We start from the raw sequence: 16,289 nt of genomic DNA on the forward strand, positions 1-16,289 counted from the left end.
AAAGGGATTTATTAACAAGAATCCAAAGTTAAATTAAACTTCAGGAAGAGTTCAATTAAGGACACAGTTAAGTTTAGGAGACTTTTTCTCTCTTTTGTTCTTGAGCATAAGAATGTCTTGCTCCAGTCCCTGAGGAAGTCCTTCCCCTTCATTCTTATTGTACCCAACTCAGTCAGTCCCCTGTGGCAAGGGTGAGACTACACTGAGAGATGTGGACCAATCCCAGTCCATCCTAAACTGGGTGAGGCCAAATCCAGGGCCATCATGACAGTTACACATACGTGGTAGGAAAGTGACCCCAAGGATTATCTTATGGATTCTGAGGGACTGTGGCATTGTTCACAGAATTTTCACAAAGACTATTGTGTGGTTCACATCCTTTTTCCAGAGATTTCTTCCCAGTCATTTTGTAGGCACAGTCAAGATCTCTGAGTCCTGCCTGGACCTTATTCTTCATTTTCTTTCCTATCGCTATAGTAAACACCATGACCAAAGCCAACTTGAGGTGGAAAGGGTTCATTTCAGTGTATACTTACAGGTCATATTGCATCACTGAGGGAAGGAAGTCAGGGCAGAAGCCAAGCCGGAACTGAAACAGAAACCAAGGAGGGGCTCTGCTCACTGACTCATGCTTAGCTAGCTTTCTTACCCAGCTCAGGCCCGCCTGCCTAGGGATGGCGCTGCCCATGGTCGATTGGCAATCAAGACAATGCCTCCCACACACCAGTGCCCACGCGCCAATCTGGTCATGGTATTATGCAGCTGAGGTTCCCTCTACCTCGTTGACTCTGGGTTTTATCAAGCTACCAATAAAGACTAGCCAGGACAGACCTCTTCTGGGCTTGGAAAACTAGCACAGAAAGGTGCTGATTCTGTGTTTAGTAAGTTTCAGAAAGCCAGAGCAGGACGGATCCCCTAAAGCCATCCTTGCCTTTACAGCGATGCCCTGGCTGAGCTGCAATCCAGGTTCCAGGGGGAGGCAGTGCACTGGGGGCCAGTGCTGATCTGTGATAAAGCGAGCCACCACCGGTCTGAGCCTCGCTTTCCGACAAACTGAAATAAAAATGATGACAGAAGCGTTTACTTTCTAAGGGACAGTAGTGAGTACAGTGATTTAGTGACTTTAAATGGCAGAATTTCATCGACCACTGGGATTTCCAAGTCAGTTCAGGGTATTGACGTGACTGAGTCCTTCTCCAAGCACTGTGGGAGAATCCGAATCCCCACCTTTTCAGTTTATAGAGGCTGCATGCACCCCTTGACTCATGACACCTTCTTCATCACCGACGCCTGTCACTCCTGGTCATTTCCAGTCATGTCTCCGTCCTTCCTTTGGGTTTGCCCTCTTGCCTGCCTGTCACAGGGACTCTTGTGAGGACTCTGGCTGCACTTACTAATTAATCTCTATTTTCTTAAAACTTATTTTTTTTGTGTCTATGGATGTTTTGCCTGCATGTATGTCTGTGTACCATGTACACGCCTAGTGCCCTTCTTGGAGGCTAGAAAAAGGCTTCAGATCCCCTGGGACTGGAGTTAACAGACAGTTGTGAGGCACCAGGTGGGTGCTGGGAATATAACTCTGATCCTCTGGAAGAGCAGCCAGTGCTCTTAACTGCTGAGCCATCTTCTCCAGGCAACTGTTAGGGGGCTGAAATTCAGTCGCTTCTTCAACATCTCCTTTGCCATATGAGGTAGTGTGTTCACATATTCCCGAATCTGGTGGAGAGAGCTTTGAGAACAGGAGGCAGAAGAAAATACACTGTTGCGCTTCTTGCAGAATAATGTAAATGAATACAGAAGTACATAGCCTAATGCTGGGTACATAGGAAGCATTGTACAAATGTCATCACGGTCACAGTGGGGTCAAAAGGCCCCACGGGCCAGAGCCTGGCACTGTGTTGAACACTGAGGGTGTCACAGTGACGGAAACAGACGCAGCTTCCTGCCCTGTGTGGCTTGGCTGGTCTTTTCAGCACCACACTCAGAATCTCAAAGCTACACATGTACTGTGCTCGCTCCACGGATGCCTGGCCAGGCTTCGGATGGCTTTCCCCAGGTAACAAGCCACCCCATAGCCTACTGACGCCGCTCACGGCTGTTTCCTGTTTGCATCTTGGTTTTGTAAGTGGTTGATCTGGGTTCTTGGGTCTTGGTTGGGCTTGGCTGGTACATGCAGGCATCCCATTGCTTAGCTGGGACACAGGTTTGTAACGGGCTTTATTGGGGTGAACGAGGTTTCTCTCCAAATGGCTTCCCATCGCCCAACAGGCCAGCCCCGATGCTGTACTCTAACTCCATTGCTGCCTTCCATTGGTGGGCAGAAGTCCTGAGGTCACTGGTGATTCAGGGGTTAGAAAATACCTTTGTCTCTCGATGGGAGTCCTGTTGAGGTCTTCATGTGCTTCAGGGAAGAGAGAGGAGGCCAGGAGCTGCATCCTAGCAGCACAGTTGCCAGGGGGTGAGTCCACCCTGGACATTTGCCCAAGCTGCTTCCTGGTTCGTAGTGGCCTGTAGAGAATTGGCTGGAGTCCCTTCTCTTCTGCTGTGGGAGTCCCCAGGATCAACTCAGGTGTCAGGTTCGGCAGTGAGCACTTTTGCCAGCTGAGCCCTCTCTCCAGCCCTCTTGTTCTGAGACGAGCCCTCACGGAGCTCAGGCTGCCTTTGGACTCCTGATCCTCCTGCCTTCATCGCCCAAGGACTAAGAGGTCTGAGCCACCATGTCAGGCGTTTGGGTAGGTCACTTCTGGTGGTTGTTTCTATTTATCTGAAATTTCTCTAATTTCTGTTAGAAATCTAATTTGCTTTAGCAATCAGGCTTTTTTTTTTAAAGTAATAATAAAGAAACCACCTACAACGGATTCTAATTGCTTCAACATTTAAAAACAAATGTCTACGTTACTTGACATGTTGCTAATGGTATTTGATGGAATTGGGACCTTCCCTTTTTTTCTCTGTAATTGTCCCAGGGCACTAATTTGCACACGAAGGTCCTGAACTCCTCATTTTGAGTTTATAAAATGTATTAATTAGTGCAACCTCCTTCCATTTGCTTCCCATCTCTCCTTTCTCTGGATGGAGAGCTCAAAGCTTTCTCCAGTGACATACCCGGGGGGCAGTGACGCTGGCTTTTTTCTGCAAAGCTGTGATTTAATGTCTTGCTCTAGGTTCCTGTCAGAGGTCAAAATGCAGAGCCTTCAAAGACTACCTCTGCACCCCTATAAAACAACTAAATATGGCGTCTGTTTCTTGGTGTGTGGTCCTTTCTGAGTGAATTCCGTTTCCATGGTGCCAGGTGCACTTCCTGCCAGGAAACTGACCTAGGGACAGGGTCAGTTCTCTATATTCCTTCTTGCTGCTGCTGCTGCTGCTGGGAGTTAAGCTTGTGATCTGAGAATGTGACTTCCTTTAACCAGTGTTTTAAGCACTCTCCTTGACGCTGTGAGCAGATGACTGACAAGAAGCGAGTTAAGGGAGGAGAGAGCCAGCATGGCTCACAGTCTGACCATACAGTCCATCCTGGTGTGACCTCAGGAGTAAGAGGTGGCTGGTCACATGGCATCCAAAGTCAGGAAACAGTGTTTGGCTCCCTTTCTCCTATTTATTCAGGGCAGGACCCCAGCCCACAGAGGATGCCACCCACATTCAGAGTGAGCTGTACCTCCTTAGTTAAACCTTTCTGAAAACATCTTCAAAGACACACCAGAAGATAGGATTGCGTGGTGGTTCTAAATCTCACTGTGCTGACAATCAAAATTAACCCATCACACTAAACATTCTTGACCTTGTTGAATAGCGTTTTCTATCTTGCTGAAGCTATAAACTCAGACTGCATCTTAGAATGTTCTATCTCCTCATGTTTATCAAATGGAGGACCTTAGCACATATTCGCTTAAAATATGAGGCCTCGATATGCTGTGTACTTTGCACTAGGCCCTTGAAGATGCAGACAGGCAGAGGCTTTTCCTGGACTCCCCCAGTCTCCCCTAGAAAGGATATTCCAAAAGGAACTCAGTTTCCACAAATCTCCCCAGGAACTCAACACAGGGGGACTCGTTTGATCAAGGTTGTGGCGGTTTAAATGAGAATGCTTCTCCTAGGCTCATATGTTTGAATACACGGTCCTAAGTTGATAGAACTCTTTGGGAAGAATTAGGGTGTGGTGTTGTCGGAGGAGATGTGGCCCTGTTGGAGGAGGTGTGGCACTGGGGTCAGGCTTTGACATTTCAAAAGGCTAGCGCCATTCCCAGTGTGCCTTCTCCATCATCTACCTGCTCTTTGAGATGTGGGCTCTCAGCTGTTTCTGCCTCATGCCTTCACGCCGCCAACATGAGCTCTGACCCTCTGAAACATATGCCCAACTGAACGCTTTCTTTTATAAGTTGCCTTGGTCATGGGATTTTGTCACAGCGATACAAAGGTTAACGCAAACAGAGGGAGAGGAGCCTGGAGTTGTCCCCTCACCCGGGCTCTGTCGCAGCTATCACCTCCTGGTTCATCATCCACTCATCCAGTTTTAGAAATCAGTTTCCTGCCCCCAAGTTGCTCGCCTCCTTTCCTCACCCTAGGAAGTGATGCATAAAAGCCCCCAGATGAGCGCAGTTGGTAAAGTAGTTGACTTGCAAGCATGGGGTCTGAGTTTAATCCCCAGAATCCATACGACACTGGTTGCGGTGACATAGATTTGTGATTCCAATGCTGGACTTGTGCGAGTTGAAAGCCCCTGGAGCTCACTGGCCGGCCAGCCTAGTTTAATTGGTGATTTCCAAGACAAATAAGAGCCTGTCTAAAAAACTAAGGTGGATGGCTCCTAAGGAATGACACCCGGGCTTGACCTCTGACCTCTACACAAGCACATGTGTGCACTGACACACAGTACCCACAAGAACTGGGGAGGGCCTTATAATAAGATCGTATTTGCAGCGAGGCTTTGAGGAGGTGAGGGCCAGCCATTCAGGTATCAGGATAAAAAGAACTGGGAGGCGGGACATTTAGCAAAGACCCTGAGGTGAGAATGCACTATGGCTGGAGTCGCCCAGCTGGAATGTGTGCTGGGAGCTGCAGAAGCAGCAGCAAGGAGGGTCTTGTTCACTGGCAGTCCGTGGGCAGGTCTTCTATTTATTTCAGCGCTGAGAATCAAACCCAAAGCCTTGCACATGCTAGGCTACATCCCCAGGTCTTCTCTCTCTCTCTCTCTCTCTCTCTCTCTCTCTCTCTCTCTCTCTCTCTCTCACACACACACACACACACACACACACACACACACAAGTTCTTCCTGTATAGGCCAGGCCAGACCACAACTGGAGATCCTCCTGTATCTATCTTGAAAAGGCTGGGGTTCCAAGTTTGCACTCCTACACCTATTTGGCGAAGAGCTTTGAGCAGAGAGGAAAAGCACGGAGTCTAGCCAGCACATCTTGGTACAGAATAAGCATGGCAAACAGGTGGGACTCGGAGCAGGAGGTGGTTTTCCCAGGGGTCAGCAATGTGTCTGATATAGACAGGCAGGGCTCCCCTGGGGAATACAAGGTGCAGGCTCAGTGCACTGCCAAGAAGGCACGCCAGGGCCTTCATATAGCCAAGAGGGGCTCTTTCATGCATCTTAATGTGCACAGCATCAGGCATTGAGTGGAGTTTGCGGAAGAGAAAAACTCTTGGGACGATCGAAGAAAGAGACACCGTTGCCTTCTTGAGGCTTCGCAGCGATCACTGACGTACTGCGCAGTAACGGTGACCCTGAAGTCAGCTGCTCAGAAAGACTGCATGGGTGCCAACAAGCCACTCACACCAGCAGGTCGGCAGGATGGTCAGCTCCATTCTGAGGCTCAAGTTAAACTCTGAAACCTTGGAATCCCATGCTGAGGCGCTCTGGTTAGAGTAACTGTGACAGTCGCAAGTCTTAGTTTCAAAAAGCCTGGGGCAAGGATGGGGTGGAGTGGGGACTGGGAAAATGTCTCAGTAAATTGTTTAGAGTGTGAACACAGGGACTTCCGTTTTGTCCCCAGAAATCAAGTGAAAAAGGAAGCCAGGTAAGGGGGACCCCAGTTATAATGCTAATGTTGGGAATGCCTGAAGCCCTCTGGTCAACCTCTTAGCCTACTTTGGTGAGCTCCAGGCCAGTGGGAAGCCCTGCCTCAAAAACAATATAGATGACATGTGAGGACCGACACCTAGGCTTGTCCTATGATCTCCATATGCATGAACACATGGCTGCTCTTGCACCCTCACATACGTTTGCACCTGCACACACACACACACACACACACACACACACACACACACACACGAGTAGGAAAGTGGCTCAGCAGGTGAAGGCACCTGCCACCAACTCAATGACATGGATTCAATCCCCTAAACCCACATAGTGGAGGGAGAGAACCAACTCCAGCAAGCTGTCCTCTGACCTGTGTCTCCATGACCTGAGTGTCATGGCATGGCTGTCTCACATACATATACACACAAAATAAATGAATAAAATAAAATAAAATAGTCTTTGTTTAGCCAGGCAATGGTGGCGCAAACCTTTAATCCCAGCACCAGGGAGGCAGAGGCAGGCGGATCTCTGTGAGTTTGAGGCCAGCCTGGCCTAAAGAGTGAGTTCCAGGACAGCCAGGGCTATAAACCTGTCTCAAAAAAACCAAATGAATGAATGAATGAATGAATAAAATGGTCTTTAAAAAAGAAGAAGGAGAACAGTTGGGAGGCTGGTATGGAACTTGGCCTCATTGAGGGTTTGGTGTGGCTGCAGTGGAAGATACAACAGATACAACAGGCTGGGCAGGGCCGATGTCTCAAGGGCCCATGAGAGAAACCAGCAGAGAAACCCATGTTCTGCAGTAGCCCAGGCAGTCTCTTGAGTTTAGCTCTTAGAGAATGGTGGGACTTGAGTTCTGGAAAAGAAAAGGGATGGAGACAAGACCAAAGCAAGAGCGGTGATGAGCATTGTGCCTATGAGACAGGCGGGGCTTGGAATCAGAGTCATGTGAATACTAGGAAGGATGACGGGAAATAGTGTCACCTAGACAGGATTGAGACTCTCATAGGAGATGCCGCTCGAGGCGTATCTGTGAGGGAGTTTGTAGATTAGACACCTTGGTTTTGGGTTGCCCCATGCCACCAGCAGGGGTCGGGCACTGAAGACGCAGAAAGCTGGTTGAGCACCAGCATCCATCTCTCTCTGGTTCCTGGCTGCCGATGCAAGGCAACCAGCGGCCTCGTGTCCCCCCTTCCCTGACTACCGCCATCATAATGGGCAGTATACCCATGAACTATAAGCCAGAGTAAACCCTCCCTCCCTTCCATTGCTTTTGTCTGGTATTCCGTGACAGCAACGGGAAAAGTAACTTAACAGAAGAACCGGCGTGACCTGGTGTGCGTCCTCAGCTGCTGGAGAGGGCCCCAGCGGTCAGCGGACCAGTGCTACACTTCCTGTTTTTCACCTTTCGTCAGGGCACTTCCCGTTCGTTGTCTACCTTTGGATGCTTCTGCTCACATCCAGACTGGGCTGCATGACGGAGTAAAAGGGGCCAGGAATGATGTTTACACAGACTCCACATGTCTAGAGGAGCGAGGTCCTGGACAGATTGAGATGTGAGAGCGGTTTCTGCAGCCAGGTGGGATGCAGCCCTGTCCAGGGGCACACAGGTGATGGTGTCTGGTCATCGCCAGCCGAGCTGTCCTTTCTCTCCCGCCCCCCGCAACCCCAGCCACTCCAGCCTGAGAAGCGGGAAGATGAGCACCTGTTTTGTCAGCCCGTCTAGGGTGACCGATGTGTACGGGCACTTTTCAAAGTTGGGCAAAGTCTATGGAATTAGAATTGGAATTCATTTTCCCGTGAGTGGGAGTGACCAGAGCTGTTTGAATGATAAATAATAAATGAGGTTAATTAGCAAAATAGCCTCCGCAAAGGAGACCGGCAGAGAGAAAAGAATCAAAAAGGCATTTAATACAGAAGAGTGCTGTTCTCTGGATCCTGGCTGAGCAGGGGCCAGCTCCTCTGGAGAAGGAAGATAAGAATCTCAGAGTGGCCTACAAGCTAAATGGAAATCGATAACGTTGTCTCTAAAAATAAAGAAGTTACTGGGATACGTAAATAGAAGCCTGGTGTGTCTAAAGCATGAGGTCATCTATCAGCCTGAGCCTGGAAGCTGTGAGCCTGGAGTCTGTATGGAGAAGGGGAGACGTGCCCTGGGAATAGAGTCTGTCGAGGAGGTGAGGTAGACGGAAGAACGGTGACAGACAGCCCCAACGCAAGTTGCAGATGGGAATGCTGAGGCCATTGTCTCAATAATGAATTAACAACAGTGAGTCCTTGAGCGTCACAGTGGAGAAGAGGCCCAGAGCATTGCAGTGGTCAGTCCAAGGTCTGCTCACAATCGTGATGTGCAAAGCAGTTCTGGTTAGGGGCTGCGGAGGTAGCTTAGGCAGCAGGGGTCTGAAACACAGGCATGAGAACCTGGTGGTACTAAGAGTGTCTGCGATATCAGCATCCTGGGTGCAGAGACAGCACGTGCCTGGGTCTTGTGGGTCAGCGGGTCATGCAAAATCACTGACCTGAAGATCCTGCAAGAGAGAGAGACCATGTCCCAAAAGCCAAGGTGAGGAGAAACTGAGGAAGACATTTGACAACAACCTTGGGCTCCACATTCACACACAGTATGTGAATGGACGCGTACACACGTACGCCACACATAGACTATTAAAAAGGAAATGCCAATTAGGAGCTGACAATGACTGCAGTGCCCATAAACAACAATTTTCTGTCACTATCTGATGCTCAGTCTCCACAAATACATATTTCCATGGATTTTTTTTTTTAAATCGAGGTCTCAGTTTCAGCATCTGGGTACAGCAGTACAGACCTCGAGTGCTGAGGCAGGAGGATCCCTGAACGTTTGCGGTCAACCAAGGCTGCACAGTGAGACCTTGTCTCAGAACAAAACCGAATAGAACAGACGATGAGAACGTCTCTCCCTACCCACACAGGGCACTTTATATCTAAGTCTCTCAGGTCGTTTTACTCTGTCTCAGTCCATGGGTGCTGATATAACAAAAGAACCGAGGCTCGGAAATTTATAAAGGGCAAAAAGGGTTTCTTCCAGGATGGAAAGCGAGCGAGTTGAAGGCCCGGTGAAGGTAGTTCTGCATCTAAGATGGTGCCTAAAGGCTGAATCCTCCAGCAGGGAGGGCTTGTGATATCATTGAGCAAAATCAGAAGAACAAAAGTGACAGAGCCCCTTCTGCCACACCCCTTTGCAGGGGTGAGGTCATCCCCAAGGGTCTCTGTTCTCAGAACTGTCACAGTAGGCTGAAGTTTCAATCCGAAGACACACCCTTTAAAAAAAAAAAAAAAAAGTACCACCCATTTGCTGACAAGAGGAAACCTGAGTCTTCTACCCCGTGAACTGAGCAAACACAACCCTGTGACTCTGAGCCTAGCCCTCTGTTCCCCACATTCCCTATCTGCAAGCCGACGGGATTGGAGTTCAGGAGCAGGAATGTTGTGGCCTTGTTCCTGGGTCTCATCAGAGGTGTATGTCTGCTGTAGCTGTCTCCAGTGCTCCCCGTAGTATCTAAAGACAAAACAACCGCCTGCTGTACATATTTGTCCAGACCCAGAGAGGGAACTCAGCTGTAAACCACTGGCTTCGGGTGACAGTGCTGTGTCACTCGAGGGTGGGGTGTTGAGAACAAGAAGGCTGGACTATGGGGGAGGGGGGAGAGATGTCTGGAAATCTATAGGCTTTGTATTCAGTTTTGCAGGGAATGCAAAATGGTTCTGAAAACTGAAATCTATTTTTAAAAAGTTAAACAAGAGCTTTAATGATTCAAGGATGGGCGAGGTGGCGGGGACTGGAGAGAGAGAGAGAGAGAGAGAGAGGATGGTGGCAGATGGTTGTCAGAGCTGGGCTCGGACTAGATGGGCTCTCGCTACTATTATCCTGTGAAATACGTGTGGAAGTTCTTGTAATAAAAAGGCGGCTAGAGAAAACAGCCTGCTCTGAAGAAGTCGGAGGAGATAGTTAGCTGCTGCCTCTCACACAGTGCTCATCAACACCCGCCCCCAGCACTACATTCATTTACATACCTCAGAGAAGCTCAGTCTGCAGCAAGGGAGCTCGCCCAAGGGTGGAGGCTGGCTCCCGGCAGGCCTGGGTAGCCCTGGAACACAGCTGGACGCCCTGGCCATCAGTCACCCTGCCTGTCACCCTGCCACAGATGCCATCTGCCGTCCTGAGGTTTGACGGCATGACCCACGCGGGCTTTCAGTAAGAGCATGCACGACAAAAGTGTCCTGCCATCTAGACAGCCTTTGATCTTTATGAGGGTCCTGTGGGAGTGAATTGCTTCCCCCCCATACTGTCCACGTGGCTGTGAGACTGAGGTCCCGATTGCCCCAGGGCACCGAGGGATGGCTTCGGTCTGCTGAGCACCAGGCTCACATTCCACACCCACTGGGCCTTGACTCCAGGCCTAGCGCCAAGTATTTGCTACTGTCTTCACTGCAGGCTGGTGGAAGTTCAGCAGAAACCTGTAACTGAAGGACAGCAGAGAAGCCACACTAGATATTGGAGAAACACCATGCCTAGTGGGGATATCCTCGCGGTACCTTTTAATTTGAAGCACTTAGTGTGAGTCAGGCAGGCTGGTACACACACACACACACACACACACACACAATCACAACACTTAGAGGACAGAGACTGGAGGATCACAGGTTTAAGGTTCTCCTTATTTACATAACAAGTTCAAGGTCAGCCTGGTTACAGGAATTCTAGACACAAAATAAACCAAACAAAAAGCAAACAAGGAAAGAAAATCGACTCTCCTGGGATGTACGTTAAAAGTACAGTTCAGAGGTGATCTACACTTTTAACTAGGACTGACTCTCACAAGGTCAGAGGCTCAATGACACCAGTGCCACGTGGTACTGAGCGTGGGTTGAGAAAGAGCAGAGTCGCTGAAATCAAGTTGAGAAAGTTATCTTCAAGTTCCACTAGTACCTCTTACCTGCAGGTACAGAACAATGTGTCTCAAGAACGCTTCAAGACACCAGCACATTTAGAGGAGGGTCCTGTGGGGACACCACAGCCTCCACAGGGCCAGGACATCCTGTAATACGGGAGCCAGTCTTAGCCTTGGCTTCTGCTGACTGTGCTTGACCAGAACTTTACAGCATCAGCCTTAGTGACATCTTTGGAATGCCTGTATCGTGACAGGCAGGATGAAGGGGGTGTGCAGGCTGCAGCGTAAGAGATGATGCGGCAGGGATCCAAGTGAACTAGCGTGTGCATGCGCGAAGACCGCAGGGTAGAAGTTAGGAATGCTGGGGGCTGGTGTGTTGTTGGGCTGTATGCTACTACTGGCAGTTCATCTCAGTGGGTATGGAACTTCATCATCTGACTGCCAAAACCACTTCTGAGGGACTGCTTTGCTTACGATTGAAACCAAAGCAGTCCCTGCTAGCTTTCTTCATGGGACCTATGGTATTCTGGATTAGTTCTGCTCTTCCCATAGCCACATATAACTTACGCACAAAAAACAAACAAACAAAAACATAAAACATTTGTTTTACTAACTCATTTGAAAAATTAAAAAAAAGAGAGAGAGAGAGATCTAGAGTTCTAGAACCATGTGTTGCTGGACACCACAACTAGAATTGCTTGTGGGCTTATGATCAATGCAACCTAAGTTAGTGACGGCCTAGAACAGAAGTGTTAAAGAATAAATTAGTTGAAGAGAAGATGAAGGGAGGGGTGGAGGAAGATTGTGGAGGGGACAGAGGAAGGAGGGGAGAGAGAAAACCTGGTGGAAATGGCGAAATGAAAGAACGAAGAGAAGTGAGGGAGCTAAAGAGTGCTCTCCTCACCCCCAAATGCATGTTTGCTCAGAACCTGTGTCCGGCCTCACTCAGAAAAGCATTCTGCAGTGAAGAGAGGGTCCTGCATTTCAGGTGTGCCTAAATGCATGCTCTTGTTCATAAAAGATGGGAGGAGATAGGTACGGAGACCTGGGGAGAGGGCCCCAAGAAGACAGAGCAGGGCTGGATATCTGAGAGCCGAGAAGGCACGGCTTGCCTCAGGTGCAGAAGCTAGGAGTGAGGTGGGGGACAGAGGGCTCCTTCCCCAAGTCCCAGGGGCCATCCTTGACTAGGCCATCGGACCTCCAGAAACATGAAAGAAAGGATTCCTTTGTTCCTCATGGCTTTGTTTCTAGTGATTTGTGATGGAAGCTCTTGGAAATTTAGTGTGGGGGGGGGGCATGGAGGAAGGGACAGGAAGGAAAGCCGAAGAAGTGGGTGCCTTCCTTATAACTGTGACAAAATTCTTGGCAGAAGCAACTTAAGGGAGGAAGGGTTTCTTCTGGCTCACAGTCAGAGGGTACAGTCCATCCTGGAGGGAAAGGCATGGTGGCAGGAACGTGAGGCAGCTGGTCACAGTCGGGAAGCAGAGAGAGATGGAGGCCACGGCTTGTCTCCCTTTCTCCTTTGTCTTCAGTCAGGGACCTAGCCTGTGGAATGGTGTGTCCACATGTGACACCTGAGTTACTCTCGGTAAAGTTCACGCACCACTGAACCATTCGTGAGCTGGGCAAGGGCCTGGAGACTGAAAGAACACACAAGAGACCTGGGTCATTCGAAAGATAGGCCACACGCTGTTCACTCAAATTTAGGAAAAACCTGAAATACCTAGCTGTTGCACAATGGAATTCCCCCCAGGCAGGTGGGAAATTACCATGCCCGAGGTGGAGTCGACAATGCCCTATAGCTAACCGCCAGAGGGGCAGAGGGAGCACAGGAACAAACAGGATGTTTAGCTGGCTGGCCAGAAATTGTCCTCAAGATGAAACCCTGGAGCAGGGGTAGACCCATGGGTCCTACATCCACATCCAGGATAGCTCTTCCCACCTCAGTTAAAACCTTTCTGGAAACACTCTCATGAACAGAGATGTGTCTGTTAGGTGATTTCACGTGCAGTTGAGTTGATAAGGTTAACTATCACACAGTTGTCTTCCTCTCTCCTGCACCTGTGTCCCTGGATGTCCTGGTTCATCCCCATTGCACACCTGCACCTGTGTCCCTGGATGTCCTGGTTCATCCCCATTGCACACCTGCACCTGTGTCCCTGGATGTCCTGGTTCATTCATTGCACACCTGCATCTGTGTCCCTGGATGTCTTGGTTCACCTCCATTGCACACCTGCACCTGTGTCCTTGGATGTCCTGGTTTATTCATTGCACACCTGCATCCATGTCCCTGGATATCTTGGTTCATCTCCATTGCACACCTGTGCCTGTGTCCCTGGGTGTCTTGGTTCATCTCCATTGCACACCTGCACCTGTGTCCCTGGATGTCTTGGTTCATCTCCATTGCACACCTGCACCTGTGTCCCTGGGTGTCTTTGTTCACCTCCATTGCACACCTGCACCTGTGTCCCTGGATGTCTTGGTTCATCTCCATTGCACATCTGCTTAGTGACACTGTCTCCCCACCTCTACCAATTTTCCTGAAGTGAGCCTGCACTCTGCCCCAGGAGGCTTCCTAGTGAAGGTGTGAAATTGCAGTTGAGTGCTGTTTACCTGAGTCACCCTGGGGTAGGTGGGGGTCAGCAGTGGCCAGGGGTCCCTGTGCAGGGCCACTGCAGCAAGTTGTGCACACTTGGGGAGGCTGTAACGATTCTGGCAGGACTGAAGACATTCCAAGTGTCTGAGGGAGGTAATTGTGCTTTCATTGGCTATGAGACTATTAAACAGTGACTCCCCAAAGAATCAGAATTTCCCTCAGTTACATCATGCTGAGAGACAGGAAAGGCGGACTGAGGCCAGTCAGAGGGGGAGCCTGTTTCTTGGGAAGAGATCTAACACATTTGAGACAATTTATGAGATGGCATTAGAGCTAAGACAATAGGGGACAATGATGAACAATGGGGGCGGGTCACACTTTGTCCAGGGCTGCTTAGCATCCATACCTCTTACCCCCGTTTAAACCTAACCCTCATGTTACACCCCAAGGTGAACCAGGCCAGGGGCACTGGACTCTTTTACTTGTTCCCCACCTCCACTGCGGCCACACTGAATACATCTCCTTTCTCTGCTTTTCACTGAGTGCATGTAATGGCTAATTTTTGTCGTCAACTTGACACAAACCTGGGGAGAGGGGATGTGAGTTGAAGAATTGCCTGCATCAGATTGGCCTGAGGTCCTGTCTTTGAGGGATTGCCTTGCTTGATGATTGATGTGGGAAGGCCCCTCCCACTTGTGGGCAGCAACATCCCTAGGCTGGTGGTTCTGGGCTATATAAAAAAGTGAGCTGAATATGGGCCACAGAGCACAGCAGAGAATGAGCCAGAAAGCAGCATCCCTCCACTGTCTCTGCGTCTGTTCCCACTAGATTTCCTGTCCTGACTTCCCTCCGTGGTAGACTGTGACCTACGAGTGCACACTGCGATAAACCCTTGACTTTCCTAAGTGGCTTTTGGTCATGGTCTGGATCACCACAATAGAAAGCGAATGAGATCCCTTGTCTCCACTTTGCCTGTTGAAGGTGAGTGGCCAAGCCTAGCTTGTTAGGGCTTAGGGCTCAGGCTCTGACGGTACAAGCCCAGTGACGAGATGGGTGGGTGGCACTGCTCATCACCCTTCCCTTCCCTTCATCCCAGTGGGAGGGTGGCTCCCAAGGTTTTCCCAAATACTGAAGAGTCACTTGTGTCCTATCCCACAGCCCCACCTCTGGCTGGAACCCTCGGTCTCAGAGGCTTGGCTAGGTGGTAGTTCTGACCCTTCCACGCCTTCTAGAATGCTTCAGAACATGGGTCATAAACATTCATGGGAGGTCTTACTAAAAAAACAGAAACAAAACTTACCAAACAAACAAAAAAACTGGCTTCCTCATCACGTAGAACTATTTTTTATTTTAATAAGGATTATGGTTAAGGGGCTGGAGAGATGGCCCAGTGGTTAAGAGCACTGGCTGCTCTTCCAGAGGACCACGGTTCAATTCCCAGCACCCACAGGGCAGCTCATAACTGTTTGTAACTCCAAGATCTGACACCGTCACACAGATGTACATGCAGGCAAAATGCCGATGTACATAAAATAAGCAAATTTAGAAAAAAAAAGGATTATAGTTAGGACTTTTGCTGTGGTTTTAAGCCAAGTTTCACTATGTAACGCAGACTGCCCGCCATCCTGCCTCTGCCTCTTGGGTGCCAGACTTGCAGGTGTGTACCACCGCACTTCGCTGGAGCTAATACCTGTGACAGCCTTCCCTAGGCCAGACACTGTGCTAAGTGCTCTACAGGCCCTGTCCTCATGGATTCTCCCATCAGCCTTTGGGGCACGAGGTGCAGTGTCACTAGGAGAAACAGGCACATCAGAGTGAGGAACCTGGGGAGGCAAAGAAGAAGGGGGGATGATTCTGGAGGTCTCCATACTCTGTAGGAAATTACCGTTCTGGCCCCTTTTGTCTGCCCCCTCCCCTCCCCTCTGATCTGGACTGAGCTTTCCCAGGTTGCCCCATCTTCCTCAGTCTTTGACCCCCGTCCCCCTCCACTCTCCCTGCCCTGTCAGGGCTACACAGGAGTCATGTGGTTTTCCACAAATAGTTGAAGAAACCAGGTTGTGCCCCGCAGGCAGAAGTCGCTCTCCTAGCAGGATGTAGGCCTCCAGTCCTCACCTGACAGACAACTCAATATTGACATCCACCCACAAACCCACATTCACCACCTGCATCGGTTACTGTGTGACAATCATCCCTCATCGGAGGCACAGTGCCCTGTTGTTCTGGGATGCCTGCTTAGGTGCCTTCAACTAAAGCAGGAAGTGAGTGCTGTGGGAGGGGAGAGGAGGCTGCGGCCTAGAAAGGATGAGAGCTTCGGGGTAGGGGAACCCTGACAGGGGAGTGGCTGCACAGACATTAGTGGCTAATATGTTTATGTTCTATTTATGGGCCTAGTGTCCATCCATACCAGTGTTACCAGTTACAACTTAGCAACAGCGAACTTTACCTCCCAGAGTCCATGTTGTTCTTAGACACAGAGAGTTGACAACCTTCTGGATAGAGAGTAGCCAAAGGCAAGGGGCAGAGGTAGTGAGTCTCTGACGTTATTCAGTTAAGGGAGCTCGGTTGGGGGGCCAAGCCTAGACCCTGAGAATCCTAAAAGAGAAAAGATGGAGAATGGGATGCAGTGGGGGGAGTGGAGATACAGATAATTGGTAAATTTATGGGAAAGATAGCAAGCGTCATCCGCATTCCGGCCCGAAGGAGTGAGTCTTGAGAAGTTATGGTCCAGGCT

The sequence above is a fragment of the Myodes glareolus genome, chromosome 3 (assembly GCF_982192425.1).
Source record: "Myodes glareolus chromosome 3, mMyoGla1.1, whole genome shotgun sequence".
Classification (NCBI taxonomy): Eukaryota; Metazoa; Chordata; class Mammalia; order Rodentia; family Cricetidae; genus Myodes; species Myodes glareolus.